Here is a 27,118-nt window from a genome sequence, read left to right as displayed (position 1 = left end):
ACTAAGCACACATCCCTTGAGGTGCATCTGTGTTGGCGGTCAGCAAGGAGGAGATGTTATTTCCAATCCATACTGAGTGATTGAGGAAGTCAAGTATGCAGCTGCAGAGAGAGGTACAGAGGCCCAGGTTTTGAACCTTGTTGATTAGCACTAAGGGGATAATGGTGATGACCACTGAGCTGTAATCAGTGGGCAGCGGTCTGAAGTAGGTATTGCTGTTATCTAGGTGGTCCAAGGCTTAATGGAGAACCAGTGAGATTGCATCTGCTGTAGAAATGTTGTAGGCAAATTGCAGTGGGTCCAGATCCTTGCTCAGGAAGGAATTAGTTCCAGCCATGATCATTGTAACTGAGTTCAACACTATCAGAATGTGTACTCATTCACAACCTGTTAGCTCAACCGTTCCCAACCTTTTTTATGCCATGAAGCCCTGCCATTAACCAAGGGGTCCATGAACCCCAGGTTGGGAACCCCTGAATTAGCTGAAGCTAGATAATAAACACAGAGAGGAACATGAGAATATGAATTAGAAAATACCATTTAATCCCTCAAATCTGTTCTGCCATTCTGTTTATCACTATGTGGCTGTCTTGTTTCAATATTGAACCATCAAGCAACTGTCTACAATGGGGTTTATGGACCCCTTGCTTATTGGTATTGGTCTATGACATAAAAACGGTTGGAAATCCCTGGTCTACATCAATCCTAGTCACTTCATAACTTTGTTAATTACAATACACATAATCCTAATCTTTGTAAATGCATTTTGCAAATTAATCCACGGAGTCAGGTAGTGTTCTTGTCGAAGGTGCTGGAGCCTCTGGAAATATCCCTTTCTTAGCAGATATAGCCTACATCTTTTTCCAGATCCAGCATATAGCTGACCTGTACGGCAGCACAGTGGCAAAGTTAGTGGAGTTACTTCCTCATACCGAGGTCAGCAGAGTGATGCAGCTGCCTCTCAGCTCTAGTGACCTGGGTTCAGTCCAGAAGACAATAAGCCATAAGAGCAGAATCATACCATTCAGCCCCTTGGTCTGCTCTGCCATTCCATCATGGCTGCTTAATTATCCTGACCGCCAGTGTTGTCTGTGTGGGGCCCGTGAAGGCTTCCTCCAGGTGCTCAATTATCTTTTCAATCCCACTAGACAAAGGATGTTGAGTTTTTGGAGAGAGTGCAGAAGAAGTTTACCAGGATACTGCCTGGTTTAGAGGGCCTGTGCTGTCATGAGAGGTGAGGTAAACTTGGGTTGTTTTCTCTGGAGTGGTGGAGGCTGAGGGGAGATCAGACTGAGGTTCATAAGATTATGAGAGGCAGAGATAGGGTGGACAGGGAGTATCTGTTTCCCAGGGTTGAAATATCTAACACCAGAAGGCGTGCATTGAAGGTGAGGGGGTGGGGTGGCTTCAAAGAGGATGTGAGGGGTAATTTTTTTACTTAAAGAGTGTTGGGAGCCTAGAAAGTGCTGCCTGGTGTGGTGGTAGAGGCAAATACATTAGAGGCTTTTAAGAGTTTTTAGATAGGTGGAGGGATATGGACATTGTGTAGGTAGGAGGTGGTTTTGATTTGCTTCTTAGCTGGTTCAGCACAACACTGTAGACCAAAGAGCCTGTCCAGTGCTGTACTCTACTATGCTAGGTAATTTCTAAAGTAAGTACATGTTTGGCAAAGCATTGTGCTGTAGGTTTTCTATGCTCTATTCCAAAAATATGTGGATTGGTGGGTTAACTGGCCACAGTAACTTTCCTGCAGCATGTGTGAGTGGTAGAAACTTGGGGGCTAGGGGTGGAATGTGGGAGTTAATGGGAATACGTAGAGAATTAAATAGGTTAGTGTAGGGTTAGTGTTAAAAAATTGATAGCTGGTGAGAACTTGAAGAACCTGTTTCTCTGCTAATCCGTCTGTGACGATAACTGTGACTCCAGACTCTCTTTGAAGTGGCTTTGCCAGGCACTCTCGGGGAGAAATTAGAGGCAAAGCTGGGTTCAGTCTTGACCTCCGGCATTGTCTATGTGGAGTTTGCATGCTCTCCCTGTGAAATTAGAGGTGGAGCAATGATGCTGATGTTCCCATCCCATGAATGAATAAAGGGCAGTGATTTTCTGATCAAAGTCAGATCATAATACAGTAAGTTCAGTGCCTGGTACCAGTGATGTGTGGCCGCTCTATTGGGTAAGCCAGTCACTTAGTTCAGAACTGTATTAGCGCACATCAAACAGTGTCAATTACAGTAAAATGTAATAGCTATTAAGATGTAGGAGGGAATTGATCTTTTGGTTTTTGGTTTTGGGTTTCATTCCAATGTACCAGACTCATGGCATCCTCTCCGTACTGAGCCAAAAGTCATTTCATTGCAACACGTTCCCAAACATTGCAGAACTCAGCAACAAGGAGGGTTAAGGGTATGTGCAGGTCCCAGGAACTCAGCCTCCTGTACAGCAGCAGGGAGGGTATGTCAGTGCTGTCAGTGAAGTATCCTCAGTATAGAATGCCGTAATGACTTATTGATTCCTTCAGGTTGTTATAGCCGCGCATGAACTCCCACTACCTACTAAATGCTCCCAATGGCATGCGTCTCAAATAGCCTCTGACAACCAAGTGCAGCTCCTGACCTTCCCGTGTGGCTTAGCTACTAAACCTGAAGGAACCACCTCTGCTGTCAGAAGGGGCAAGTGCAGGCTACTGCTGCCTTATAACCAGTCACTTTGGGCAGATGGGGCTCGTCAGCCATGGCTGGCAGCTCATCTAGGAGAAGGAAAACTCTGATCTCAAACTTCCACTGCCTTGTGACTATACCCACTTATGGGAAGGCCTGAAGGGAAAATCCGGAGCTGGAGTCCCTAAGGCAGTCCTATGTTGAGTTCAACGCTGACTGGCAAGTCCTACTAGGCCGCTGGTGCCAAGCTGTATCAGTCTCTGCTGTTCCTTTGAATTCATCATCTGCATGGGGTGGGGAAGCCACTCTCCACACTGCCCTGACTATGTAGACAGATAGGACACAACATCTGTGGCTGACCCCCAGCCAACGGAGAGCCTCTCTCTCTCTCTCCAATGACTTACTTCAGCGATGATGCCATTAACACCCTCATTCTTGGAAACGCATCCGGAGTTGCAGGCAAGCTACCAATGAATGAGTGTTTTGATAGCCATGTGCAGTATTTATTGCTGACAAGGAATTTTAAAGATTTAAAAATCTATTTCCTAAACTGGCCTTGGGGTCTTTGATTTTTTTTTAAATAGCTAAAGATTCAAGCCATATATTCAGATGAACAGTAATTTTGTCCCTCAATGACTCTTCATCTTTGCAATCTGGAAAAGAATTGGAATCGATTTAAACTGTGAATGCTAGTTTCTGCAGCTTGAGAATACTTAGCAGCATTATATTGAATCAGATTCACAATCAGGTTTAATATTACTGACATCTTGTGAATCAGTTGTTTTGTTGTCGCCGTACAGTGCAATACTTAAAACTATAAATTACAAATACATATATAAACATATAGTTATATAGAACCATAGAAACTACAGCACAGAAATAGGCCTTTCGGCCCTTCTTGGCTGTGCCGAACCATTTTCTGCCTAGTCCCACTGACCTGCACACGGACTATATCCCTCCATACACCTCCCATCCATGTATCTGTCCAATTTATTCTTAAATGTTAAAAAAGAACCCGCATTTACCACCTCGTCTGGTAGCTCATTCCATACTCCCACCACTCTCTGTGTGAAGAAGCCCCCCCTAATGTTCCCTTTAAACTTTTCCCCCCTCGCCCTTAACCCATGTCCTCTGGTTTTTTTCTCCCCTTGCCTCAGTGGAAAAAGCCTGCTTGCATTCACTCTATCTATACCCATCATAATTTTATATACCTTTATCAAACCTCCCCTCATTCTTCTACGCTCCAGGGAATAAAGTCCTAACCTATTCAACCTTTCTCTGTAACTGAGTTTCTCAAGTCCCGGCAACATCCTTGTAAACCTTCTCTGCACTCTTTCAACCTTATTTATATCCTTACTGTAATTTGGTGACCAAAACGGAACACAATACTCCAGATTCGGCCTCACCAATGCCTTATACAACCTCATCATAACATTCCAGCTCTTATACTCAATACTTTGATTAATAAAGGCCAATGTACCAAAAGCTCTCTTTACGACCCTATCTACCTGTGACGCCACTTTTAGGGAATTTTGTACCTGTATTCCCAGATCCCTCTGTTCCACTGCACTCCTCAGTGCCTTACCATTAACCCTGTATGTTCTACCTTGGTTTGTCCTTCCAACGTGCAATACCTCATACTTGTCTGTATTAAACTCCATCTGCCATTTTTCAGCCCATTTTTCCAGCTGGTCCAAGTCCCTCTGCAGGCTCTAAAAAACTTCCTCACTGTCTACTACACCTCCAATCTTTGTATCATCAGCAAATTTGCTGATCCAATTTACCACATTATCATCCAGATCATTGATACAGATGACAAACAACAATGAACCCAGCACTGATCCCTGTGGCACACCACTAGTCACAGGCCTCCACTCAGAGAAGCAATTCTCTACTACCACTCTTTGGCTTCTTCCATTTAGCCAACGTCTAATCCAATTTACCACCTCTCCATGTATACCTAGCGACTGAATTTTCCTAACTAACCTCCCATGCGGGACCTTGTCAAAGGCCTTACTGAACTCCATGTAGACAATATCCACTGCCTTCCCTTCATCCACTTTCCTGGTAACCTCCTCGAAAAACTCCAATAGATTGGTCAAACATGACCTACCACGCACAAAGCACAAATGTATTAATATACATTATACTAATATATGCAATATACATAACATAGAACATAGAATAGTACAGCACAGTACAGGCCCTTCGGCCCACAATGTTGTGCCGACCCTTAAACCTTGCCTCCCATATAAGCCCCCACCTTAGATTCCTCCATATACCTGTCTAGTAGTCTCTTAATCTTCACTAGTATATCTGCCTCCACCACTGACTCAGACAGTGCATTCCACGCACCAACCACTCTCTGAGTAAAAAACCTTCCTCTAATATCCCCCTTGAACTTCCCACCCCTTACCTTAAAGCCATGTCCTCTTGTATTGAGCAGTGGTGCCCTGTGGAAGAGGCGCTGGCTATCCACTCTATCTATTCCCCTTATTATCTTGTACACCTCTATCATGTCTCCTCTCATCCTCCTTCTCTCCAAAGAGAGAAGCCCTAGCTCCCTTAATCTCTGATCATAATCCATACTTTGTAAACCAGGCAGCATCCTGGTAAATCTCCTCTGTACCCTTTCCAATGCTTCCACATCCTTCCTATAGTGTGGTGACCAGAACTGGACACAATACTCCAAGTGTGGCCTAACCAGAGTTTTATGGAGCTGCATCATTACATCGCGACTCTTAAACTCTATCCCTCGACTTATGAAAGCGAACACCCCATAAGCTTTCTTAACTACCCTATCCAGCTGTGAGGCAACTTTCAGGGATCTGTGGACATGTGCCCCCAGATCCCTCTGCTCCTCCACACTACCAAGTATCCTGCCATTTACTTTGTACTCTGCCTTGGAGTTTGTCTTCCAAAGTGTACCACCTCACACTTCTCTGGGTTGAACTCCATCTGCCATTTCTCAGCCCACTTCTGCATCCTATCAATGTCTCTCTGCAATCTTTGACAATCCTCTACACTATCTACAACACCACCAACCTTTGTGTCGTCTGCAAACTTGCCAACCCACCCTTCTAACCCCACATCCAGGTCGTTAATAAAAATCACGAAAAGTAGAGGTCCCAGAACAGATCCTTGTGGGACACCACTAGTCACAATCCTCCAATCTGAATGTACTCCCTCCACCACCACCCTCTGCCTTCTGCAGGCAAGCCAATTCTGAATCCACCTGGCCAAACTTCCCTGGATCCCATGCCTTCTAACTTTCTGAATAAGCCTACCGTGTGGAACCTTGTCAAATGCCTTACTAAAATCCATATAGATCACATCCACTGCACTACCTTCATCTATATGCCTGGTCACCTCCTCAAAGAACTCTATCAGGCTTGTTAGACACGATCTGCCCTTCACAAAGCCATGCTGACTGTCCCTGATCAGACCATGATTCTCTAAATGCCTATAGATCCTATCTCTAAGAATCTTTTCCAACAGCTTTCCCACCACAGACGTGGCTCACTGGTCTATAATTACCCAGACTATCCCTACTATCTTTTTTGAACAAGGGAACAACATTCGCCTCCCTCTAATCATCCGGTACCATTCCCGTGGACAACGAGGACATAAAGATCCTAGCCAGAGGCTCAGCAATCTCTTCCCTCGCCTCGTGGAGCAGCCTGGGCAATATTCCATCAGACCCCGGGGACTTATCTGTCCTAATGTATTTTAACAACTCCAACACCTCCTCTCCCTTAATATCAACATGCTCCAGAACATCAACCTCACTCATATTGTCCTCACCATCATCAAGTTCCATCTCATTGGTGAATACCGAAGAGAAGTATTCATTGAGGACCTCGCTCACTTCCACAGCCTCCAGGCACATCTTCCCATCTTTATCTCTAATCGGTCCTACCTTCACTCCTGTCATCCTTTTTTTCTTCACATAATTGAAGAATGTCTTGGGGTTTTCCTTTACCCTACTCACCAAGGCCTTCTCATGCCCCCTTCTTGCTCTTCTCAGCCCCTTCTTAAGCTCCTTTCTTGCTTCCCTATATTCCTCAATAGACCCATCTGATCCTTGCTTCCTAAACCTCATGTATGCTGCCTTCTTCCACCTGACTAGATTTTCCACCTCACTTGTCACCCATGGTTCCTTCACCCTACCATTCTTTATCTTCCTCACCGGGACAAATTTATCCCTTACATCCCGCAAGAGATCTCTAAACATCGACCACGTGACCATAGTATATTTCCCTGCAAAAACATCATCCCAATTCACACCGCAAGTTCCAGCCTTATAGCCTCATAATTTGCCTTTCCCCAATTAAAAATTTTCCTGTCCTCTTTGATTCTATTCTTTTCCATGATAATTATAAAGGCCAGGGAGCGGTGGTCACTGTCCCCCAGATGCTCACCCACTGAGAAATCTGTGACCTGACCCGGTTCATTACCTAGTACTAGATCTAGTATGGCATTCTCCCTGGTCAGCCTGTCCACATACTGTGACAGGAATCCATCCTGGACACACTTAACAAACTCTGCCCCATATAAACCCTTGGAACTAATCAGGTGCCAATCAATATTAGGGAAGTTAAAGCCACCCATGATAACAACCCTGTTATTTTTGCACCTTTCCAAAATCTGCCTCCCAATCTGCTCCTCTGTATCTCTGTTGCTACCAGGGGGCCTATAGAATACCCCCAGTAGAGTAACTGCTCCCTTCCTGTTCCTGACTTCCACCCATATTGACTCAAAAGAGGATCCTGCTACATTAACCACCCTTTCTGTAGCTGTAATAGTATCCCTGACCAGTAATGCCACCCCTCCTCCCCTTTTTCCGCCCACTCTATCCCTTTAAAAGCACTGAAATCCAGGAATATTGAGAATCCATTCCTGCCCTGGTGCCAGCCAAGTCTCTGTAATGGCCACTACATCATAATTCCATGTATGTATCCAAGCTCTCAGTTCATCACCTTTGTTCCTGATGCTTCTTGCATTGAGGTACACAGATTTCAGCCCTTCTACCTTACTGTCTTTACACCATTTATTCTGCTTCTCTTTCCTCAAAGCCTCTCTGTATGTTAGATCTGGCTTTACTCCATGCACTTCTTTCACTGCTCTATCGCTCTGGGTCCCAACCCCCTCGCAAATTAGTTTAAACCCTCCCAAACCATGCTAGCAAACCTACCTGCAAGGATATTGCTCCCCCTCGAGTTCAGGTGCAACCCATCCAATCTGTACAGGTCCCACCTTCCCCAGAAGAGATCCCAATGATCTCAAAATCTAAAACCCTGCTCCCTGCACCAACTCCTCAGCCACACATTCAACTGCCATCTCCTCCAATTCTTACCATCTCTGTCACGTAGCACTGGCAGCAATCCTGAGAACGCCACCCTTGAGGTCCTGTTCTTCAGCCTTCTGCCTAATTCCCGAAACTCACACTTCAGGGCCTCATCCCTCTTCCTGCCTATGTCGTTGGTACCAACATGTATCACGACTTCTGGTTGCTTTCCCTCTCGTACCAGGATGTCGTGCACCTGGTCAGAGACATCCCGGACCCTGGCACCCGGGGGGCAACAAACCATGCGGGTGTCCTTCTCACGTCCATAAAATCTCCTGTCTCCCCTGACTATAGAGTCTCCAATGATGACAGCTCTCCTCTTCTCCGTCCCACCCTTCTGCACCACCGGGTCAGACTCGGTGCCAGAGGCCCTGCCACCGTGTCTCACACCTGGTCGGTCGTCCCCGCCAACAGTATCCAGGATGGTAAACTTATTATTCCGGGGAATGGCTGCAGGGTTGCTCTGCACTACCTGTCTGCTCACCTTCACTTTCCCCCCTCTGCCTGTCACCCAACAACCTGCTTCCAGCAGCCTAGGTGTGACTACCTCCCTGTAGCTCTTATCTATGACTGCCTCATTCTCTCTTATGAGTCGAAGGTCATCCAGCTGCTGCTCCAGATTCCACTCATGCACTGGCCGCTTCACTTGACCTATCCCTCTATTTATCTGTTTGAGCTTTTCAAAATGTTTGGTCACCTGACCTCAACTGCCCAATCAGCTGCTTTCTGTTGAGTCTGAGCTATTCAAATCTTGATTGTCTAATCGACGGCTTTCTGCTGATCTATTCAAATGTTGATTGACTTGATTGCACAGACCAACTGCCAAAACTGCCAGAATCTCTCGAGTCAAAGCCTCAAAGCTCCACTCCTTCACTGGCCGCTTTCCACATTAAAAAGTAGCACAAATAGTGTAGTAGCTTTCATGGGTTGGTTCATCGTTTAGAAATCCTGAAGTAAACTATTGATGGCAGAGGGGAAGAAGCTCTTCCCCTCAGTTCTCTCACTGCCAGGGGTGGAAGTTTCCACTTGCTTCAAACAGGCAACAATGATACCAGTGTCCAAGAAGAATAATGTGGGCTGCCTTAATGACTATCGCCCAGTAGCTCTCACATTGACAGTGATGAAATGCTGAGGTTGGTCATGACTAGACTGAATTCCTGCCTCAGCAAGGACCTGGACCCATTGCAATTTGCCTATCGCCACAGTGGAGTTCACGTTTTTTCCCTCTGGTCGGATGAGGCTACGCCCATTAATGTATCTCTGTGAACGAGCATGTAATTACAGCGAGCACCCGAAGATATGGACCATCAACACAACACTTTGTGAAGGGAGCCAGCTTATTTATTCAGCTTAGGTCACCAAGAACTACTGCGGCCAAGCATACGTAAGGCTCTGGCATTAGTCTCATGATTTTGATTCCTGAAATAAGCAGGATTTCTTAATAAGCAACCTCTTTGTCTCCTATTCTACGTCATCGTATAGAGAAAGCCATTATGCTCTCTCAGCTTTTACGAAATGAAAAAAAAAAGCTAGAAACGGATCAGGAAGGGAATAAGTTCAACTTTGCACATGGAGCCCAATCCTCTGCATTCAGTTTAAGGGAGTTTGTTTACTTTCTATGGGAATTGCGAAGATCAAATCCAACTTTGAATCAAATATAATTCCAGGTTACTCACAGAAGACCAAGACACTTAAATAATATTTATATGAAAATGAATCTCTAGGTTGCAGATGGTATACAGACTTTGATAATAAATTTTAACTTTGAATGTTTAGATCAAAGGGATGTCAGTCTTTGTTTTTGTTTAGTTTTTTTTGGAAATTCTATTGTATTTCTTCTTGCTGCCTGTAAACGCCCGCAAGAAAATGAATCTCAAGGTAGGATATAGTAACTGAGCAAATTTGATAATAAATTTACTTTGAACTTTGATATAGGGAACAAGCGTAAGACGGAAGAAGTGGTCGGCGTGGACGGGTTAAATGCTCCAAGCTGATACAGCGGTCTCTGTATACACGTTGCAAGCTGCAACTTTTGTGGGATATGCTCAACCGAGGTTTGGTTTTGAGGATGAAACCTCCTGGTTTAAAAAAAACTTTCCTGAGATCCCTGCAAAGACCTTTGATTACAGATCATTCATACATCCCTTGTTAGGGACTTTGCCTGAGTTCTAAGCAGCGGGTACACTTCAACACACTTTGACCAACGCTATATTTTGCACCTCACTTTGCTTTCCTATTTCAACCAACTGATAATACTAAACACAAAATTATTTGTTAGATAAATTAACGACAGTGGGGTTGAAACTACTCTGCATTATTTTTGGCTAATCAGGTCCTTGTTGCTGCCACTAGGGCTGGGTCAAGCCAAGCAGAGCTGGGAGTATTGATCTCCTGCTGGCTCTCCCATCACAGCGGTTTCCGTGCTCTCCTCCCACACACCTTTTGTTTATTTCCAATGTACAGCCTCCAGGTGTCCGTGGGTAATTAGCAGGGAAGTTATACTGTGATATTCCAAATGGTCTTGAATACAAAATTAAGGACGTTTGGCTAAGACTAAAGAAATTAAATCAAATAAGATCATGAAATGCCATGACTGAGGAGATGTTGAATTGTTTCTAAAAGAAATTAAATCAAATAAGATCACGAAACGACATGACTGAGAAGATGTTGAATTGGTTCTGTTAGTGGGAAAATCTGGAGCAAGCTAACAGTTACTACTCAAGGGGGTGGTCACTTAAAACTGAGAATAATTTAAGGATTTTGTTTTGCAGAGGATGGTATATCTCTGTATTCTTTGCCCGAGAGGCTGAATTTTTATGGGGGCATTTAGCGAGAAAGTAGGTTTTTCTCTTGAAAGATCAGGGGATCGATTTAATTGGTTTATTATTACTGTCCAGTACAGTAAAAACTTTGTTTTGTATGCCACCCATACAGATTGGTTCCTTGAGGTTGGTAGTGGGGATAAGCTCCCACTACATATTAAATCCACCCAATGGTGTTCATCTCAAATAGCCCAGCTCTTGGCTTTTTTGTGAGGTGTAGCTACTAAGCCTGGCGAAACCATTTCTACTGACGAGAAGGGGCAAAGGCGGATTACTGTCGCCTTAAAACCAGTTGCTTCAGGCAGGCAGGGCTCGTCAGCCGTGGTTGGCAGCTCATCAAGGAGAAGGAAAACTCTGATCTCAAACCTCCGCTGTCTCGTGGCGATGCCCACTCACGTGGAAGGCTCCGGAAGTAAACCCCAAGGAAAAATCTGAAGCTGGAGTCCCTAAAGCAGTTCTACGTTGAGTTCAACACTGACTGGCAACTCTTGCGACGTCGCTGGTGCCAAACTGTATCAGACTCTGTCGTTTGTTTGGACTCATCAACAGCGAGCAGAGGGGGAGCCTGCTACACGGGCATCAGCTTGCTCTCCATATCGCACTGCCCTGACTTGCGTATCACAGACAGCTGGGACACAACATTCATGGTCGACCAGGACCAACCGAGGGCCTCACCATATGGATGACTTGACAACATCAGTCAGGCTCTGTTATAGGAGTCAAACTGGACAGACTGGAGACCGTGGTAGAACAAAGGACCCTACGGAAAATCCTGGCAATTCTGGACAATGTTTCTCACCCTCTGCATGCCACCTTGGCTGAATAGAGGAGCACGTTTAGTAACAGACTAAGACAACTGTGCTGCTCCAAAGAGCGCTATATGAGGTCATTCTTACCCTCGGCCATTAGGCTCTATAATGAGTCAACCTATAGCCAGGGAAATGATGACTCCTCCTGTTAGACTGTTTGTGGTAACTTTTTTTTATTCTTTCTACTTCCCTTCTTTTTTTTTAACACATTCAGAAAGACTTTAATTGGATTTGTTTCAGGCACTCAAACACTCCTACTGGGTGCTTTAATTGTACATTTCACCCAAACAATTCTTAAAGCCTAAGCAAGCTTCTACAAACAACCAGATGGATAACTTTACAGAATCAGCATGGATTGGATGGACTATTTATCTCTTTCTGCATTGTCATGTGTGAAGCCAGGCAGAGCTGCAGAACAGATGATGCTAATGAGAGAGATAATGAAAGACAATGGAGAAACATTCAAAATGCCAACAAGAGAGAAGAGAGAGATTAACGAGAAAGAGACACAATTCAGATGTTGGCATCTGCCACAGACCGTTTGCTTTGAACCTGAACTGTTTGAAGTTTGATGGACAGGTGATACCCCATCAGGAGGATAAAAATAGCGGGTTTGCTAAGGCACGACACACACGCCACGAGACCCTGGAAAGAGCAGTGGGCCCCACAAGTTGGTGGGAGTTTGGAGGACCGGTTCGCGGGAATCGATCAGAGGCTCATAGGGTGTAAAGGTACGATCGGTGGGAACCTGGTGTGTGTCCGCCCTTGCCTGGGTGCCGGGTTCACCATGGAAGAACGATTGTATCCGGAACGGAGGGGACACAGTTGATGACCACAGCTGGATCAGAAGGCATTGAAAGGTTTGCCTGAAACCAACTGCATCTCTCACTCTCTCTCTCTCTCTCTCCAATGGTACAACAGTGAATACTTCGAACTGCACTAGACTGAATTGAACTCTGCTTCACTTTAAGACTGATCATTTTACCCCTAGACTGCGATAGAGCTTGGTTGATTCCTATTACTCTATTTCTGTGTATATGTGTATACTATCATTGCTAACCTGTTACATTTATATCCTTGCGGTTAGTGTACTGTGTTACTTATTTCTTTAATAAAACTTCATTAGTTCCTAGTAATCACAGACTCCAACGAGTGTTCCATTTCTGCTGGTTTGGCAACCCAGTTACGGGGTACGTAACAGCATTATATCAATTCTGAGATTCCACAATTCCCATTCTGATGAAAGGTAGTTGTCTCAACTGTTTCTCTCTGTAGCTGTTGCCTGGCCTGCTGAATGTATCTCACATTTTGCTTTTGATCTCAAATCTTTTCATTTTCATCACAATATTTTGTTAAAGCTTCCCATGATACAACTAGTTTATAATCAAATGTTTCCCACCTCACTAGCAGGCTGTAAAATAGCCATTGGGTCATAGAATTATTACTTCAGCGCGATCAAGTTGACATCAGCTCTCTGTTGACCCATTCAGCCAATCACATTCCCTGCTTTCCCCCGTATGTTTATAAGCTGATTTCCTTCAGGTGCTATTCCAATTTTCTTCTGAAATCATTGATTGCCCATATTTATAGGTGGCAAGCTGTCAGCTCTTGCTAAACAAAGTTCTACCTCACATTCCTATCTAATCTTTTTACTGAAACAACCCCAGATTCTCCAACAAAATTTGTAGCTCTATTCCTGGAAGCATCTTCACAAATCTGATCAGCATATAAAGGCTTCATTTTCTTAAGTGTGATGACCAGAACAGTATGCATACTTTATAAAACATTCAACACAACTTTCCTAGTTTTGTACTTTATACATGGCATCTAAAATCCTTACACTTTACCATTTATTCTTAATATAATCAAAGATCTACACAAATGAACCTCCAGGTTTCTTGGTTCCAGTCCACTTTCAGGTTGTGCCTTCGAGTCTATGTTGCTTCTCCCCATCTACTACAGCAAAAGGGCAAACTTCAGTTTCTCCTTTGTTAAAAGTCCATGTTCACTTTCTTTATTATGAAATCTAGGAAACACTCAACATCCATTCCCTAACAGCATCAGTAACTCCTAAGCACAGAATCCAAGCTGAAGTGATTTTATCTCAATACCAGCATTCTGAAATTCCCACAGGATGTAAGAAATACAAACAACAGGTTTCATTTAATCAAAACCCCCCAGAAACTATTCCCACTTTTAGATGAATATACTAACCCGAGACAAGTATTAGGTTTCAGTTCTTGCTGCTTCCTGTTCCTTTGGACCACATCTTTGAACACAAACTTTTTGATGGCAATCCAAAGGGTTACCCGTCTGACCATGTTTCCACTCAAAGGGCCAAGCTGCACAGTCCCTCAGTGATAACAATATTAGTGTTCTTAAAGACATCATGAATTCTCTCAGCAACTTTATTCCAGCTGAGTTTGTCCAATCCACATCCAATCCTGGGCTCTGTAGACTTTCATAAGTTGGCTTTTGAAAGGCTTTCTTTTTAGTAATCAGATAGTAAATGTATCTTTGGTTTTTCTTCAGCACTGCCACTTCTCCCGTTTTCTTCTTCTGGGTTGAAACTGATTTCTGAATGCAAGTGCTATCCCTGCCACCGCAGTCCTCACTGATGCAGTGTGCCAGTGATTCTTCTGCTGGACATTGGAACAGAGCACCAGTCACGTACGAGGTAGCAAAGCCATTGTGCTTTGGTGCTCTCTCAGTACAATCCATCTTTTTGGTCATCCTACCTGCACAGATGGCGGAGTCAGACTGTAAACCAAATGAAAATTAAAGGACTGGACGAGTCCAGCCGGGCCGGCCAACGACACTGGGAAGGAGTCCGTGTTGTGCCCCTAATTCTCTTCTAATACAGTATTTATATCTGTGCATTTGTACTGTAGGTTCCTTTGGGATCAATAAAGTATCTATCTATTCAAATGCATCGAGATAGTAGAAGGGAAAAGCAACGACAGAATACGGAATATAGTTATAGTTACACTACAGGAAACTTGTAGTACATGTCGGCAAAAAGATACAGGCCGTGACGAGGTAGATTGTGAGGTCTCCCGGACGCTGTAAGAACGCCAGACCGCTAATAGATTTAAAGTCAAGCGGAACTAGTATAGATAAGAATGGAGCCGATCAACCATGGCCACATTGAATGGCGGGCAGGCTTAAGAGGCTTATCTCCTCCTATTTATTTTGCTATTGTATCGGACTTCGGCGGGACATCATTTGATGGACATTTTGGTCTCCTTCTGTTATGTGGAAAATGCTCGGTAGTCACCACAGCACAGTTTCACTGGATTGAAGAAAAGCCATGTATATTTACCTACGCACACTGGGGTTTAGGAGAATGGCCACGAAGACGGACAAGGGATGGATGCAGTGAATGCCCAGAAGTTGCCTCTTTCAGCAGAAGAGCTGGAAACTCGGCAGGTAAAGCCACGGCTGGACTAATTGGGAGATGAGAAGTTACCACGGAATTCTTCTCAAGGGGCAGTAGATGCTCGGTGGTAGGGAGAATACCCGAGGCCGAGATCGATAGATTTATCGACATCAAAGGAATTAGGAGACATGGGGAGGGGAAGTAGATCTACAGGAGCCCAGCGAATGGTGCGGCACGCCTGAGGAGCTGTACACCCCCAACGCCCCTCCCGCACTTTAGCTTCTTACAGTAACTTGCATCCCTTCCTCGCTACAACCTGCAGGCCGATTGCCCGTAAAACTTAATGGGACGATCGGACTTAATTTGCGTTTCACTTGGGCAAACGGATGTGGACGGACGAATATCCCGAGAGGTAAGGCCGGCCTTTGTCGCCCTCTCGTGGTCGCTAAGTATAGCTGCACAAACACTCTTAAACTGTTCCCTCCAGTTTCACTCATCTTTCCAGTTCAACTCTGCCACGTCGACTCGCGACGCAGAATCCCCCACTCCAAGAGGTTCGTATTCAACGAAATGTAACGGTATCAATTTCCTGTTTTCGTCGAAAGTAGTCTCGCGGCTTTTATCTTGTGTTGAGCGGGGTCAAAAGTGGACAGATTTGCGGAAAATATCGTTTATGGTTTAGTCCATGTAACTAATCAAACATTGAAGGAGATAGGGAAATTTTTTTTTGGAAATGCCTTTAGGCCACAAATATTAAACAACGGAACACGTTAAGCTAAGAAGATCATATATTTCGTTTTACTAGATGCTGACGATTGAGATTTTTGTCTTAATACAATATTCGTGAAGTTCTGACACGTATTTTATTCCGATAATTTAGTTATAAACTTTAGTAAATAAAACTAAATAGAAACGTTGTTACTTTGGCATCCTGGAAGAAAAATGTTAAATGTTACAATTCGCATCTGTAGTGTATGAAATAAAAATATCGCAACTATTTACTTACTGGGAAGGTCGAGATTAGAATGCCGTTTGGGCCAAGGCAGCAACAGTACAAATACGATAAAGCTTTGCGAATGGTTACAATGTGTTTGAATTAGGTGGTATCCCTGATGCCAATTGCTTCTGGTGTTCGAATTTGTTTTGTACAATTGGATGGACATTCAACAAGAAACATCATGCACGCAGGATATAATAAACAGAAGCGATTCCGCAGATGCTGGAAATCCGGAGCAACACACACAAAATGCTGGAGAAACTCGGCAGGTCAGGCAGCATCTATGGAGAGGAATAAACAGTCGACGTTTCTGGCTGAGACCCTTCATCAGGACTGGAAGGGGAGGGGGAGGAAGCCAGAGTAAGCGGGGTGGGGGGGGGGAGAGGAAGGAGTACAAGCTGGCAGGTGATAGATGAAGCCAGGTGAGGGGGAAGGTAGGTGGGTCGGGGAGCCAGAGGAATGAAGTACGAAGCTGGGAGGTGATGGGTGGAAAAGGAAAGGGCTGAATGTACACAGGAGCAGTGTATAAATCAGCCCACTTCTGATATCTCACCAGTTTTAATTTTACATCAAGTCTTTCTGGATTTTCCCCCTGGTCCGGTTATCCAATCATTTTGATGAATCACATTTGCAACTCCCTCCCATATGCTAACCCAAAGGTCTTCCTCATGAGCCCAGACAGCAAGTGCTAACGAGCTGGTGAACCAAGGAAAATGTCACAGTCAAACCCAGGCTTGTTATGGTAATGAAGAGCTGCCACCTTTAAGTATGACATGGAGTTTAATTAACTACGTATTTCAGAAGTCACTGTCACCTTCCTGTCAGTTTGATCCAGTCCGGCCATTCTTCTCTGACCTCTCTTATGAACAGGGCATTCACAGGATATGTTTTTAGTTTTTTGTACCATTCTCTGAAAGCTCTAGAGACTTGTGTGTGAAACTCGCAGGAGATCAGCAGTTTCTGAGATACTCAAACCACCCCATCTGGCACCACAATTATTCTGCAGTCAAAGTCACTTAGATCACATTTCTTCCCCATTCTGATATTTGGCCTGAACAACAACTGAACCTCTTGACCATGTCTGCATGCTTTTGTGCATCAAGTTGCTACCCACGTGATCGGCTAATAGGATATTTACATCGACATGATTGGCTGATTAGATATTTACATTGACGAGCAGGTGTGCAGATTTACCCATAAAGTGGCCACTGAATGTGTCGCCATATACCACTTTTAGATTCATTTTCTCACAGATATATTCAAGAAGATAAAGTAATAGAATAGAATTTACATAAATAAAGCCAGACTGATGTGCCTAAAGAAGACAAATATGCAGATTAAAATAATTCTGAGAACGCGAGCCCTTGATAACAAGCCTGTAGGCTGTGGAATCAGATCAGAGTCAAAGGGAATGAAGTTGATGGGACAGTGCCAGAAATGGGTGGGAAGATTAGGTCATGTGCACAATTAAATCATGGTTATGTTCCCCAAATATTACCCTCCTCCCTTTCTATTATTGTGATTGCACTCACTATCCCGTCAGTATTAAGCCCACTGTTTGTTGTCCTTGTGCTAATCCTTTGGGTTTAGTTCCACATGAAGTCATAAATGACTCAGTGTGTTTAGCAGCATCTGTAGGAGGAGGGGAGGATTCGATATCTCAGGTCAAAACCCTGCGTCAGGACATTCTTTTCCTCCTGCAGGTGTTGCTCAATGCACGGAGTTTCCCCAGCACAATGATTATTCCATCATCTGCTGTCTCCTGTGTCTTCCCTGACCGTGCGGGCATCTCCTGTAGATTAGATACTCATTGCCTTTAACTTCAGTTGTTTCAGGGGAGGTTGCTGGTAGAACGGGTGGAGTGCAGAAGAAAGCGGGTGCTCTTACCTTCTGATGGAGTTCTGGATCTTTCGGTGGGCAGCATTCAGAGGACAGAGGACCATCGTCAAGCCACAACGGGAGGTTGTTGGTCAACACCAGGAGTGAGGGGATCATTATTTGGATGAAGTGCCTCAAAAACAAATTAATTACCTCACAGGCAGCCTCAAGGTCAGTGAATTCCTTGTCAAATTCATGTCTGTGCTATATCTCACACCTTGCTGCATGCAGTGCACTCCTGTCCCAATTGCTATCAGTCACACCTGCTATCTAACATTCATAGACTTTGTCATAATCTCATCACTATTTCAAACCACAGCCCAGCACACTGTCAGTTACTCATCCATAACTGGGACATCCTGCAGGAAAATGGCAATACTTTCTGTTTTTGTGTAGGGCAAAACATGGGGCAACTGATTGCAATAGCCACAGATAGATAAGAAACAATTATGTGTCCATTAGCTCAACAGTCCAGTATCATATCCCACATAAATTTACAGTGTAGAAGGAAGACGTTTCGCTCTCATTCCCATGTAAAACCATATCCCCACACCTTCCTATAACATATTCTTTCTCTGCTTGATCTTTCTTTCTTTCTTAATCTTTTTATTGATTTAAAAAAACATAAATACAATGAAGAGGAGAATTAGTTCAAATATATATATCAGTAACGAAGATTAAAATAGACATTGTCAAAATCATAGATATTGTTAAACTACTATAAAATATATAATTTTAAAAAAGGAAATAACGATTCTCCTCTTACCAGTTTAAAAGGAGAAAGGAAAAAAAAAACATTGGGTTTTAAATGAAAAGGAAAAAACCCACTACACCATATATATAAAAAAAGAACAAACAAAACAAAAAAGGGACTGGGCAGTCCATTTTGAGGATATGACCAAAAGAAGAAGAGAAAAAGACTTTCTGATCAAATCTAAAACTTCAAAAGAAAAGATTGAAAGAGTAATAAATCAAATTAAATGAAAATATTGGATAAAAGGTTGCCATATTTGTTCAAATTTAAAGGATGTATCAAATGTCCGACTTCTTATTTTCTCTAAACTTAAACAGGACATAATGGAGGAAAGCCAATAAAAGACCATAGGTGGATTAGAATCCTTCCACTTCAGTAAAATGGCTCTCCTAGCCAGTAAGGTCGAAAAGGCTATCATACGTTGAGCGGAAACAGGAATATTTCCTGCTTCCGATGGGATTCCGATGCAACCAATTTCCCCTGGGATCAATAAAGTATGACTATGACTATGACTATGATAATCCCAAAAATTGCCGAAAGCAAATGAGGTTGTAAATCCAGATCCAAAGCTCTTGATAGTGTTTTAATCTCTCCAAAAGTTATCTAGCTTTATACAAGACCAATACATATGAATTAAAGTGGCCAGCTCAGTATTACATCTGTCACAAATAGGATTAATATTAGAGAAATTATACACACTAGTTTATCCTTTGACATATGGGCCCGATGCACTACCTTGAACTGTATCAAGGAATGACAGGCACAAATAGATGAGTTATTAACCGAATGAAAAATTTTACTCCATATATTATATGAAAATGACTGTTGAAGTTCTGATTCCCAAGCGCGTTTAATTTTATCATTAGATATCATTTGTAAACTCGATAACCGTTTATAAATTATAGCTATCGACCCTTTTTGAAATGGTTTAAACTGAAAGACAACATCTGTCATATTAGGTGGATAAGCAGAAGGGTAATTTGGTAACAAACCACGTAAAAAATTCCATATTTTTAGATATCTAAGAAAGTGTACATTAGATAAATCATATTTTTCCACTAACTGAGAAAAAGACATTAAACAGTCCCCTAAAAACAAATCTGAAAAAGTTATTATTCCCTTGGTTTTCCAAATTAAGAAGGCCTTATCCAAAATTGATGCTTTAAAAATTAATTGAGGTAGATCTCCGCATGATCTACCCATCACTCACCACACAATGAGGACATATACAGTAGCCAGATAGCTTGCCACTTCCGAGTTCAAAGTTCAAAGTACATATATTCATCATATGTTACCTTTAGATTCACTTTCTTGCGAGCATTAACAGGAAAATAAAGAAATACAGCAGAATTTATGAAAAACTAGAAATAAAAGACTGACAAACAACCAATGTGCAAAAGAAGACAAATAATGCAAATAATAACAAAAAGTAAATAAACAATACAAGTTATAGACTATAGGTTGACTATAAGTGAGTCTATAGGTTGGGGATAATGGAGGCTAAAAAATTGCACATGGTGGAATACTGAAGCTGCAATATTTCATATGTTGAGTTCAAAGTTCACAGTAAATTGATTATCAAAGTACATATATGTCACCATATAGGACCCTGAGTTCTGTTTCCTTGTGGGCAAATCCAACAGCCATAATCGAGTCAATGGAAGACCACACCCAACAGGGCGAACAAACAACCAATGTGCAAAATACAACAAACTGGAAATTAAAAAAAGAGAAAAACATAGTAATAATAAATAACTAAGTAATAAATATCGAGAACTCGAGATGAAGAATCCTTGAAAGTGAGTCCATAGGTTGTGGGAACAATTCCATGATGGGGCAAGTGAAGTTGAACGAAGTAGCCTCTCTGGTTCAAGAGCCTGATGTTTGAGGGGCAATAAGTGTCCCTGAAACTGGTGTGTGAGTCCTGGGGCTCCTGTACCTCTTCCTGATGGCAGCAGGCCAAAGAGAGCTCTATAATGAAGCTGGATAGATTCTACACTGAGCAATGGAGCCTGGTAAATCTCTAGCTCACTCCTGTCGTTAGATTCCGACTTGAGGAAGGACATTCTTGCTATTGAGGGAGTGCAGCGTAGATTCACGAGGTTAATTCCTGGGATGGCGGGACTGTCATATGTTGAAAGATTGGAGCGACTGGACTTGTATACACTGGAATTTAGAAGGATGAGAGGAGATCTGATTGAATCATATAAGATTATTAAGGGATTGGACATGCTAGAGGCAGGAAACATGTTCCCGATGTTGGGGGAGTCCAGAACCAGAGGCCACAGTTTAAGAATAAGGGGCAGGCCATTTAGAACGGAGTTGAGGAAAAACTTTTTCACCCAGAGAGTTGTGGATCTGTGGAATGCTCTGCCTCAGAAGGCAGTGGAGGCCAATTCTCTGGATGCTTTCAAGAAAGAGTTAGATAGAGCTCTTAAAGATAGCAGAGTCAAGAGATATGGTGCGCATGCGCCGGTCGTGCGTGCAGCATGTTACAGTTGCTCCGTAATTTCTTACTTTTAAACTTTTTAACTTAGTTATTTGTTGTATTTTTTTCTCACGGTAACACGTTGAAGCTGCACCCTCTCTAACATGCTGGTGGAGAGAGTTTTACTTGTTTTTTTTAGCGCTGGAATTAGTTACATTCGGACACGTTTTGTTAGTGTGGCAGCAGGATGGCCGCATTGTTTATTCCAGGGACCAATTGATTGCGCTCATACCCGCTGGTTTATTGAACAGAGCAGCGGACACCCCGGCTGAAATCTGGAGGAAAACACACAGAGGATGCAGAGGGGGATCAAAGAGGCGAGGGAAGAGGACCGGGTCGAGACAACAGAGGCTTATGGAGAAGAGAAGTTATAAGTTGTGTCTCCCCTCTCTCATCATGGGAAATGTGAGATCGCTGGGGAATAAAATGGACGAATTGACGGCGCTTGTCAGGAGTCAGAGAACACTTCAGGAGAGCAGTGTCATGTGCTTCACTGAGACGTGGCTGCGTGAGGACATACCCGATCAAAGCGTTCCCATAGAGGGCTTCCAGACCGTTCGAGCTGACTGGAATTGCACCGAGAGCGGTAAGCGTAAAGGAGGGGGGCTTGCGGTTCTGGTAAATAACAGATGGTGCAATCCTGGGCATATTACAATCAAGGAACGTGTCTGTAGCCCGGATATTGAACTTTTTGCTGTTGGACTCTGGCCATATTATTTGCACAGGGAAATCTCACATGCAATTGTGGTTGTTGTGTACATCCCTCCCTCTGCCAACCTGATGTTGACGTGTAACATCATTTACACCGTCATAGCCAGATTACAAACCCAGCAACCGAGTGCCCTCATTACCATCCCGGGTGACTTCAACCAGGTTACCATGGCTAGAACACTGCCCAACTTCACGCAGTATGTGAGCTGTACAACCAGAGGGGAGAGGACTCTGGATTTGATGTACGCTAACGTTAAGGATGCATACAGCTCCTCTCCCCTCCCCCCACTGGGAAGGTCAGATCACAACCTGGTGCATCTAAAGCCCTGCTACGTGCCTCTGGTGAAGAGTAAACCTGCAACCTCGAGGACAGTGAGAAAATGGTCAGAGGAGGCTTATGAGGCACTCCAGGGTTGTTTTGAGGTGACAGACAGTCAGGCACTCTGTGAGCCACATGGAGAGGATATTGATGGGCTCACAGATTACATCAACTTCTGTGTGGACTGCAATGTTCCGACAAGAACTGTCCTTTGTTATTCAAATAACAAGCCATGGGTGACAAAGGACATTAAGGACATCCTGAATGCTAAAAAGAGGGCATTTAGAGATGGAAATGGGGAGGAGCTGAGGGCAATACAGAGGAACCTGAAAGCCAGGATCAGGGAGGCTAAAGACAGGTACAGGAGGAAGATTGAGTGGAAACTCCAGCAGAACAACATGAGAGAGGTCTGGAGGGGGATGAGGACCATCACTGGGTTTCGGCAAACTAGCAACAGAGGAGCTGAAGGCAGTGTGGAGAGGGCCAACGAACTTAACCTGTTTTTTAACAGATTTGACATTGTGACCCCTGCCCATCCCCCACATGAGCCATCTGTTGTCGGCCCCCAACCAACACATATTCCACTCTCCCCTCCTACCCCTCCTCACAGTCCCCCACCCTGCTCTCATGACTAAACCCCTTCCCCACACGAAACCACCACAGTGGGCTTCACAGCTGAACAGGTGAGATCCCAACCCAAGCAAGGCAGCAGGACCGGATGGTGTCAGTACCAGGGTGCTCAAAGCCTGTGCCCCTCAGCTATGTGGAGTACTTCGCCATGTATTCAACCTGAGCCTGAGGCTCCGGAGAGTTCCTGTATTGTGGAAGACGTCCTGCCTCGTCCCTGTGCCGAAGACGCCGCGCCCCAGCGGCCTCAATGACTACAGACCGGTGGCATTGACCTCCCACATCATGAAGACCCTGGAGAGACTTGTTCTGGAGCTGCTCCGGCCTATGGTCAGGCCACACTTAGATCCCCTCCAGTTCGCCTACCAGCCCCGACTAGGAGTTGAGGATGCCATCGTCTACCTGCTGAACCGTGTCTACGCCCACCTGGACAAGCCAGCGAGCACTGTGAGGGTCATGGTTTTTGACTTCTCCAGTGCATTCAACACCATCCGCCCTGCTCTGCTGGGGGAGAAGCTGTCAGCGATGCAGGTGGATGCTTCCCTGGTATCATGGATTCTTGATTACCTGACTGGCAGACCACAGTATGTGTGCTTGCAACACTGTGTGTCCGACAGAGTGATCAGCAGCACTGAGGCTCCACAGGGGACTGTCTTGTCTCCCTTTCTCTTCACCATTTACACCTCGGGCTTCAAGTACTGCACAGAGTCTTGTCATCTTCAGAAGTTTTCTGATGACTCTGCCATAGTTGGATGCATCAGCAAGGGAGATGAGGTTGAGTAAAGGTCTACGGTAGGAAACTTTGTCACATGGTGTGAGCAGAATTATCTGCAGCTTAATGTGAAAAAGACTAAGGAGCTGGTGGTAGACCTGAAGAGAACTAAGGTACCGGTGACCCCTGTTTCCATCCAGGGGGTCAGTGTGGACATGGTGGAGGATTACAAATACCTGGGGATACGAATTGACAATAAACTGGACTGGTCAAAGAACACTGAGGCTGTCTACAAGAAGGGTCAGAGCCGTCTCTATTTCCTGAGAGACTGAGGTCCTTTAACATCTGCCAGACAATGCTGAGGATGTTCTACAAGTCTGTGGTGGCCAGTGCTACCATGTTTGCTGTTGTGTGCTGGGGCAGCAGGCTGAGGGTGGCAGACACCAACAGAATCAACATTCGTAAGAGCAGTGATGTTGTGGGGACGGAACTGGACTCTCTCACGGTGGTGTCTGAAAAGAGGATGTTGTCTAAGTTGCATGCCATCTTGGTCAATGTCTCCCATCCACTACATAATGTACTGGGTGGGCACAGGAGTACATTCAGCCAGAGACTCATTCCACCAAGATGCAGCACAGAGCGTCATAGGAAGTCATTCCTGCCTGTGGCCATCAAACTTTACGACTCCTCCCTTGGAGGGTCAGACACCCTGAGCCAATAGGCTGGTCCTGGACTTATTTCATAATTTACTAGCATAATTTACATATTACTATTTAACTATTTATGGCTCTATTACTATTTATTATTTATGGTGCAACTGTAACGAAAACCAGTTTCCCCCGGGATCAATAAAGTATGACTATGACTATATGGGGAGAAGGCAGGAACGGGGTACTGATTGTGGATGATCAGCTACGATCACAGTGAATGGCGGTGCTGGCTTGAAGGGCCGAATGGCCTACTCCTGCACCTGTTGTCTATTGTCTATTGTCTGTTGTCTATTGCCACAGTAACAGAGGTTTTTTGGTTAATGTGAAGAAAGAAAGAGGGAAAACAATTTGAGGAAAAACGACATTCCCCCGAGCAGTTTGATTGTTGCTCCAGATTTCAGCATCTGCTGTATTTTATGTCTCTTGCCCACCACTGTGCCATAGAGTCATAGAACACTACAGCACAGAAACAGGCCCTTTGGCCCATCTAGTCTGTGCCAGACTATTATTCTGCCCAGTCCCATTGACCTGCACCCAGACCATAGCTCTCCATACCCCTCCCATCCACGTACCTATCCAAATTTCTCTTAAGTGTTGAAGTCAAACCCACATCCACCACCTCTGTTGGCAGCTCGTTTCTTGCTCTCACCGCCCTCTGAGTGAAGGTCACCATCATGATCCCCTTAAGCATTTTATCTTTCACTCCTAACATGACCAGTTCTTGTCTCACCCAACCTCAGCGGAAAAGAGCTTGCTTGCACTTACCCTCATAATTTTGTATAATTTTCTAGCTGCTGAACATCTCTGGATTCCTTTAAAGTGCTGTTGCCGAAATCATTTTCTAGCAGCATTTTTTTTCTAGCTCAGGCAGATACCTGTGAACCTCTGCCTTGCCTGCTGACTGATGAGGGAGTGAGGGAGTGTGCGGGAGTGGGATAGATCAGATGGCTGAGTGGAACCTCTGCCTTGCCTGCTGACTGATGAGGGAGTGAGGGAGTGTGCGGGAGTGGGATAGATCAGATGGCTGAGTGGAACCTCTGCCTTGCCTGCTGACTGATGAGGGAGTGAGGGAGTGTGCGGGAGTGGGATAGATCAGATGGCTGAGTGGAACCTCTGCCTTGCCTGCTGACTGATGAGGGAGTGAGGGAGTGTGCGGGAGTGGGATAGATCAGATGGCTGAGTGGAACCTCTGCCTTGCCTGCTGACTGATGAGGGAGTGAGGGAGTGTGCGGGAGTGGGATAGATCAGATGGCTGAGTGGTGTCATAACCACACCCTTGTACTCAAGGATCTGATTGTGGACTTTGATGTCTTTGGTATACTGGAGGAAACTGGGGCACCCAGAGGAAATCCACATGGTTGCTAGGAAATCTGTGCAACCTCATCAAAAACAGCGCCTTGGAATAGATAGGGACTTGAGCTGCTGGGGTTATGCAGTGGTGGCACCAACTTATGCAGCACTGTGCCCCTCTAGGTTGGTTCAGCTGCCTCGGAATTTGTGACCAGGATTAGCAGAGCTCTTTGAAGGTCCTGATAAGGTTCCCATCAAATCTCTTGTTTTTCACTGTACTTATCCTGCTGTCTCTTCTGAAGTTTGGTGATGGTGCGAGGATGTGTCTCCTAGTTGTGTGCACTTCTGGTCACCTAGCTATAGAAAGGATGTCATTAAGCTGGAAAGGGTTTGGTGCAGAAAAAAAATTCACAAGGACATTATCGGATCTGAGTTATAAGGAGGAATTGTACAGGCTGGGTTTTTTTCCCGTTGGAGTGTAGGAGGCTGAGAGGTGACCTTATAGAGATGTATGAAATCCATGAGGGGTGTAGATGAGGCAAATTGTCTTTTTCAATTGAATTGAAGTGAATTTATTTAAATCTTACATCTGTCCTGCAACGTGATGGAGTAAAAATCTTTGTGTTATGACTCAGTTGCAATGTACAGACATGTGAATTTATAGGTCTGTTGGCTTGTAGAAAGAAGCTGTCCCATAGCCTGCTAGTCCTGGCTTTAATGATGCAGTACCGTTTGCCAGACAGAAACAGCTGAAGCAGGTTATGGTTGGGGTGATCTTCCAGGCCTCCTTTCTGCACCTGCTGCTATAAATTTCCTCAATGGAGAAACGTTCACACCTACAGATGTGCTGGGCTGTCCCAGGGTAGGGCAGTCTAAAACTAGAGGAAGAAGCTTTAAGGTGAAGGGGAAAAATTAACAGGAGACTTGAGGGGGATTGGGGGATTGTTGTTGTGTGGAATGAGCTGCCAGAGGAAACTGTAGAATTGGGTACAATTACAATATTGAAAATATCATCAAAATCAGGTTTAATATCACTGGCATATGTTGTGAAATTGTTGTTATGTGGCAGCAGTACATTGCAATACATAATAACAAAAACAGTAAATTACTACACACACACACACACACACACACACAGGCTCACACGTATAGTTAAAGGTTAAATAAGTAGCGCAAAAAGAGAGAGAAAAAAAGAAAAAGTGGTGAGGTAGTGTTCACGGGTTCAATGTCCATTCAGAAACCTGATGACAGAGGGGAAGAAGCTGTTCCTGAATCTCTGAGTATGTGTCTTCAGGCTCCTGTACTTTTTTCTTGATGGTAGCAATGATAAGAGGGCATGTCCTGGGTGGCAGGGGTCGGAAATGATGGGCGCTGCCTTTCTGAGACACTGCCCCTTGAAGATGACCTGGATATTACACAGGCTAGTACCTATGGTGAAGCTGACTAACTTTACAACTCTCTGCAGCTTACTTTGATCCTGTGCAGTAGCCCCCCCACCCCATACCAGGCAGTGATGCAGACAGTTAGAAAGCTGTCCACAGTACATCTGTAGATCTGCAGAAATTTGTGATTGAGTTTGGTGACACACCAAATCTCCTCAAACTCCTAATGAAATGTA

The 27,118-nt window shown here is 44.3% G+C and overlaps 2 protein-coding genes across 5 annotated transcripts in view; one reads left to right on the top strand and one right to left on the bottom strand.

The window, feature by feature from the left end:
- sgk2a (serum/glucocorticoid regulated kinase 2a) overlaps positions 1-14,983 on the bottom strand; it is a 62,515-nt gene extending 47,532 nt beyond the window's left edge. Inside the window, exon 1 of one of the 2 annotated variants that reach the window (XM_063074369.1) lies at positions 14,958-14,983. The gene's annotated coding sequence lies outside the window, so the exon portion shown is untranslated. Of the gene's footprint in view, positions 1-13,849; positions 13,948-14,957 lie in introns of those variants that run through there. The other variant, XM_063074361.1, reaches the window with a different exon arrangement.
- Positions 14,984-15,526: 543 nt separating this feature from the next.
- slc2a10 (solute carrier family 2 member 10) overlaps positions 15,527-27,118 on the top strand; it is a 44,774-nt gene continuing 33,182 nt past the window's right edge. Inside the window, exons 1-3 of one of the 3 annotated variants that reach the window (XM_063041193.1) lie at positions 15,942-16,280; positions 17,838-18,060; positions 21,383-21,717. The gene's annotated coding sequence lies outside the window, so the exon portion shown is untranslated. Of the gene's footprint in view, positions 15,569-15,941; positions 16,281-17,837; positions 18,061-21,382; positions 21,718-27,118 lie in introns of those variants that run through there. The other 2 variants (XM_063041192.1, XM_063041191.1) reach the window with 2 other exon arrangements.

Source organism: Mobula hypostoma, chromosome 2, assembly GCF_963921235.1.
Source record: "Mobula hypostoma chromosome 2, sMobHyp1.1, whole genome shotgun sequence".
NCBI classification, from domain to species: Eukaryota; Metazoa; Chordata; class Chondrichthyes; order Myliobatiformes; family Myliobatidae; genus Mobula; species Mobula hypostoma.
This window is presented reverse-complemented; position numbering and strand designations above follow the sequence as displayed.